The sequence below is a fragment of the Adiantum capillus-veneris genome, chromosome 5 (assembly GCF_014529385.1).
Source record: "Adiantum capillus-veneris isolate H3 chromosome 5, ASM1452938v2, whole genome shotgun sequence".
Lineage (NCBI taxonomy): Eukaryota > Viridiplantae > Streptophyta > Polypodiopsida > Polypodiales > Pteridaceae > Adiantum > Adiantum capillus-veneris.
Genome location: NC_140935.1, coordinates 14247077 through 14253755, shown reverse-complemented (window position 1 = coordinate 14253755; position 6679 = coordinate 14247077). Strand labels below are relative to the sequence as shown.

Below are 6679 nucleotides of genomic sequence, written 5' to 3'. Positions count from 1 at the left end.
CAGCCTGGAAACATATAGATGGAACATGGTCGGATTTTGCCAGGGAAGCTCGAAATTTGCGCTTAGGCCTGGCTATGGATGGCGTAAATCCATTTGGTCAAAGATCAACATCTTACAGTGTATGGCCCGTTGTCATCGTCAACTACAACATTCCCCCGTGGTTGACTACGCTAAGCTTGATTGTGCCAGGGCGATATAAAGTGGGGAATATGGATGTGTATCTTCATCCACTATTGGAAGAGCTACAACAATTGTGGATTGGCATAGAGGTGGTGGATATGAGCCGACACACAGGACGACGGAATGCTTTGATCAGAGGTATTCTAATGTGGACCATGCATGACTATCCTGGGCTAACAGAATGCTCAGGTGATCTATTGACACTCCTCACTCAGACACTGTAAATCTTGTTTTTCCCCATAGTTGATCTATTATCATGTGTATACATGCAGGGCTTCAAACAAGCAGATACAGAGTATGTGTCACATGTGGACCTAGACTGAATGCACGTAGGGCACCCTCACTGAAGAAGCAAATCTACGAAGGTCATCAAGCGTATCTTCCGGAGAATCATGTGTTACGCGACGGCTTTTTGGGAAGAGAGCCACCAAGGATGTCTGCACAAGCATGGTTAGAGCAGAAGGAGATGTGCGATGACGGATTGCCTCCAGGGATGAAGAGACTATCTCTATGGTACGAGTTACCATACTGGCCCCGACTCGTGATCAATCACTTGCTCGATCCAATGCACATATTCAAGAATGTGGGTAATCTACTATGGGACCATTTGACCGGCAAGAAAGATACTTTGGGAGCCAGAGTTGACCTTAGAAATGTGGATCGTATGGAGCAATATTGGCCACAAACAGCGTCTGATGGATCGATAAAACTTCCTAAAGCACCATGGATTTTCACAGGAGCCCAAGAACGCAAAGTAAAAGAGGCCATTCGATCTTTGCGGACCCCCACTGGCGTAATGCACTCGCTCCGAACGTGTTTTACTAAAGAAGGAAAGCTTACCGGTTTGAAGTCACACGATTGGCATAAAATGTGTCAGGTCCGTTCATAGTGGACTTTAATATCATTGCATAAAATGTGGACTTTAATATCATTGCTGCACATACTTTACAGTTTATTTTACTGGTTGCCATTGAGGGATGTTTGTCTCTCGACATCCGTAACACAATCTACAAACTTGCAAAGCTGGTGCAATGGATCTCACAAAAGGAGATCGACGTAGACTCCATACCATTCGCCAAACTAAATGCTGCGGAGCTTGTGTGCATGTTTGAGAAACATTTTCCTACTACAATACTAACCATTCAGGTGCATCTTCTTGTTCACATAGTTGATGAGGTGGAAATAGCTGGCACAGTTCATTCCAGATGGATGTTCTTCTTAGAGCGTTTCATGAAAACGCTTAAGGGATATGTGCGTCAAAAGGCACGTCCGGAGGGTAGCATGGCAGAAGGTTGGTTGGTATCAGAGTCCCTAGTGTACATTGGAGACTGGCTAGACGGATTTGATAAATCCCGGGACACGCTATGGCGAACCATAGATGATGAGCGCATATCTGGGATTGTCATGTGCAATCTCGGTGTTGAGAAGAAGATGACGGAAGATCTAGAGGCTAAAATCAACCGATTTTGCATGCTTCACAATCCAGTGATGCAAAAGTGGATTTCACAATATGAGGATGCAAAGCAAGAGCGACAAAGGGCACGAATCGAGTGGAGACGGGGAAGACGACCACCGATGCACTATCCAGCGGTTCTGGAGAGCCTACCAACCTTCATGAGCTTAAGATGGTTGCACAACCAATTGAAAAGCGCACAACAATGCGGTGACGAAGTGACTGAAGAAGAGTGGGAGTACTCTCGGGGTTGCGCGACCAAGGTAAGTTTGCAATGTACGACTAGCAAGTGACTTTATTTATAAACGTTTGAACGGCCACTCATAATCTTTGTTCGTTGTAGTATAAGTCATACACAACAGCATGGTGTAAAGGTCGACATTTTAGGGTGGAACGAATCGACAAAAAGCGTTTTACTCAAGATTGTGGAATCATGGCAAAATTTGAACAGTCTAGTCGACGACGTTCCTCTGATGCAGATCCCGTGGTGGCGGAACTCACTTACTTCGGCACACTGCAAGAGATTTTGAGGATCGATTACAGAGGATTTTTTGTCGACTTGTTCGACGTGCAATGGTTCAAAATAATCATGGAGGGTCGAAACGCTACTGTGCGTAGAGGAGAGTCTGGTTTTCTTGAGGTGGATTCTACTAAGAAATGGACTGACCTAAGAGACACTTTCGTACTACCCGAGCATTGTGAACAAGTAAGTATATAAATAGTTAACATCCCCCTTTTACAAGTTATGTGCTTGAAAGCTCTCATGTAAGTTATGTGGCTCTGGCAGGTAGTATTTCATCCTACAAAGTCTACATCAAACTGGTGGTACGTCATAGAGGTAGCCCCTCGTAGTGCAAGGACGTATGAAGGCTACCATGTACCAATCACAACGACATCAATGGAGGAGATCAGAGAAGATGCTCAATCAGAAGCCGCTGCGGTGGTGCCAGACGAGCATCAAGATGCTACTACTCTATATGGGGTGCATGCAGAGGAGCTACAAAATGAAACAGAGGATATGTGTTTAAACGGAGAGCTCTATATAGATATAGGAAGTTATGCTGAGTTATGCGAGGATGAGAGAGAGATCTCTTAAAGCCACAAATATTGTATTTGAACAATTTTGCTCCGTGCTGTAAAAGCTCTGGCTCTCTAAGTAGCTTCCATGGTGTATAACGCTCTTTTCTACTCGCGCTCACATCTTTTGATTGAAAATTCTGAGTTTTCGACTTGCCTCTTTTATCACTCGATTCATTGCGTCATTGTATTTATATGCGTCATTACGTCATTGTATTTAATGGTCTTTGCGTCATTGTCTACTCTATTCATTCAATATTAAGTTTAAATATTCGTGTGTTTAATGCAGGTATGGATGATGAGGAGTTTCTTTCTTCTTTGTCACCGCAGCAGAGACAGTGGTACGTAGAGCGTCATCGCTCTGGCGCATCATCGCGCGTTCCTACACCATCCGCATCTCCCTCTCTTTCGGAACATTCGGCGCGCTCCGAAGCTTCGGCGTCGACGAGACGAGCGTCACACTCGTCTAGACACCGGCGCTCTAGTGGTGGCGGTGGCGGTTGTTGTGGGGATTCCGCCACCGATGCCTCCACACCGCCTCGTGTTCGACGAGGCTCTTTACCCTCCCCTTCTTTGCCCGCCCCCACACCAGCCACAGCATCGCCATCTACGCCAGGTTTTGCACGGCTGACTGTTCCTAGAAGCTACACACCTCTACCTACTCAGCCGGGAGCCACCCCACTCGACACTCCTGGCTTCGGCGCCCAGACGCCGGTGGAGACACCTGACGTCCGTACCCCCATCGACACGCCGCTAGAGACCCCTGCCGGGACACCCAGGTTCACGCGTCACCGGCCAGAGGGCTTGCCTTACTCCGTCGACATCAGCGGCGGCATCATCATGGATGATGACGGCAAGAAGGTGATCTCGCGCATGCGTGGTCTTTGCTCTCAGCTGTTTAGACACTATATACTAAACAAATGGAGTGAAGTACCAAGTGATTTAAAAAACAGAGTCATCAGCATACTTCATGATGAGTTTCCCGTTCCAACACGGGATCAGCGCTTCAATGAAGACCTGATGAAGATTCGAATGCGCGAATACTGCAAACACAAGCGTTCCGAAGTGCAAAAAGCAATCAAGAATGGGTGGAATAGGCCAGATTGGCTGTCCAAAGAAGATTGGAAGAATGCGAAGAAAGCAGCGCGCGAGAATCCCGACAAGTGGAAGCAACAAAAGGATGCAGCCAGAGCGCGAGTAGAGGCAGGGAGCTCGCACCACTTGGGGAGCGGTGGATGGGCATCATTTGAGGCCGATTTTGTAAGTCTTTTCACATTGCTCTTTATGCATGTTCGATAGTTTAGGGTTTATGAGTTTTTTAGTTCTAACATAATGAAATCTTTGTATGTTTTGACAGTGGTCGATGACAGGACGTGATCCCACACCGTACGAGCGCGAGTACGCAGGCAGGAAGGGCTTAAACGCCCTGATGGACATTCTCAGTTCTCGCGGCGGCATGGTTAGTATTAGGGTTTACTCTTTTTTATTTTTTGTATTGTTTTATAAATGTCGTTATATGTTTATATTTACTGAAAACTGTCTTATTGTCTTTTTTTACAGAATCCGACAGATACGCCGCTTGGACGCGATGAGACGTCTGATTAGACGACGTCAGTTTAGCCGTAGCTAGATAGCATTAGTTTAGGGTTTCTCGTAGCTTATGTATCATGAGACGGATTTTATACGTCTTTTTGAACCATGTATATTATTACATTTGTCACCGCAATTCCTTTTGCCAATCAATTCTTTATGCCTATGATGTTGTACAATTGTCATTATTACATTTGCCAATCAATTCAGTTTGCCTATGATGTGTACAATTGTCAATTTTGCAAACAATGCGTCTTGTGGGTGACTATTTTGGGTCTATTATCTACTTTTGCACTTTTTTTAAAAATTGAATCAAGTACAATATGGTTGATGGGTGGATGCCCTGCCACCAAAAAAATATTATCTCAGGCGTCGCTATAAGCGTCGCTATTTATGGCTCTGTAGCGTCGCTATATGCGTCGCTATACTCTTCTGTGAGAGCGTCGCTATAGGCGTCGCTATGAGCGACGCCTATAGCGACGCTCTCGTAGCGACGCTGTTAGCGACGGTTTTAGCGACGCCGGAGGTTATAAAAACCCAGTGTATTTCCGTCGCTAACAGCGTCACAAGAGCACACAACCTCTTGTAGTGATATTAACGTGCAAGGGGTACAAGAGAGCCTATATTATTATATTCATGAAGAGCCTTCCCTACGAGGTTACTCGTTGCCATAACACAAGAAAGCACGGACATGCACGCCTTGCTTCTGCACCCACTCCCGCAGCTCACCGTCACTCACTCAGTAAACTGGGGGGACCATCCAGCTCAAAGTTCTTCTTGAACCTTTCCGCTCTGGAGAAGCCTCTTCAAGACGCTGTGTATTCGGTTCGCGTCAAGCTGCTGCTGTATAGGGAGCACGTCTGAGATAAGCTTTATACCCTTCAGGTGCATCACCTGATGGAGTTTCTGCAGAAGACCGAGTAGCTCGTCCAAGGCATCCTGCAGTTTCCGGGTCCTTTCGCAAAAAGTATGGGAACGGGGAAGCAACTCATTTAGGCGCTCCTTGGACACGAACTTCTGCCTCAGATGTCCACCCGCGGTGGTGAGACTGCCTGCAGCACCCAGCGCCACTCCCGCCGCCACCAACGGTTAGGTAATGCCGAATGTAAACGGAGCCAGAGCAGCACCCAGCATGGCCATTGCTCCACCTGCTGCAATAGCACTCCCACCTGCAGCGCATTACCCAACTTCATCAAGAAACAATTCTCTTAATATGTATCTCATGTAGTTAGTTCCTGCTTCACGACCATATACATCCGTCCGTTCATAATTATCATTCTTACCCACCTGCAGGGTGATGCTTACGTTCGTGTGCATAGACTCCAGCTCTCGACAAACTCCCTCTATTTTGGCCTCGAGACGCTGTTGCTCCACCTGCCACCCGTGAATGTCCATTGCTTCCAGCTTCTTGAAGAAAGCCTCAATTCTTCGACGCAAGTCCTCCAGATGGTCAGGTGGCGCCATATTCAGGTTGCTAATTCAGCGAGCAGCCAGTAAAAGCCCTGCAGAATAGCATCTATTTATACTCTTGATGTAGTTGGAGATACGACCAGATACAAACGATATGTCGAGATCTTTGACGGATTCGCTGCATGATTACCCATGAGCGCATGATGGTAATAAGAGTCCTCGAGCAGTAATGCACCAGAATCCACCAAAATATCCGGCTTCACACGAATATGCTGAGCAGTAATGGAGGTGAACAACAACATAATATGATGCCAACGTGCCCTGAGGGGCACGGGGTCTTCAATGAATATCAAGCTGTGGGATCGACGCGGAAAACTAGGGCGTGCCATTCAAAACTGACCTCCATATTGATATAATGTCCAAATTGTCTCATGTAATGCGCCAATGTAGTTAGAATGTCTGTTTATCTACTCGTGTTCATGAGCTGAAATCACCCTGCTAGCATTGATAGTTGCCTTTTTCTTGCCCTTCCCACCTTTCGGCCGCACTTATTAACATCCCTTGTGATGTAGAGCCTGGTTGCGTGAGGCTGCCAAGCAGCAGCCCTGCTCAGTCACTACGACTCACACGGTTTCCATTCGCCAAATGATGGACACACTGATTACTTGGGAAGACCGGCTCAACTTTTCAAGCAAAAGGCGTTCAACGGTTCCGAGAGCGGGACGGCTGCTCTGTTTTAGTGAGAATCTCATTTCATTCGAGGCTATCATGCAGCTCTTGAGGTCCAAACAATGCTCGTGAGGTGACGTGATTGTATTTTCTCTCTACGTTACCTGTTGGAACTTTGTAACCGATTGAGGAGCAGCACATGTGACCAGGCTCTTAGTGTTGTGGCGATTGCCCCCCCCCCCCCCCTCTCTCTTTATAAGTGACACGGGGTGTCATTCATGGGAACTACGGTAGGGCACG

At 46.8% G+C, this 6679-nt stretch overlaps 1 pseudogene; it reads right to left on the bottom strand.

The window, feature by feature from the left end:
- Positions 1-5065: 5065 nt before the first annotated feature.
- On the bottom strand, positions 5066-5764 carry LOC147456903 (uncharacterized; annotated as a pseudogene).
- Between the last annotated feature and the right edge of the window lie 915 nt (positions 5765-6679).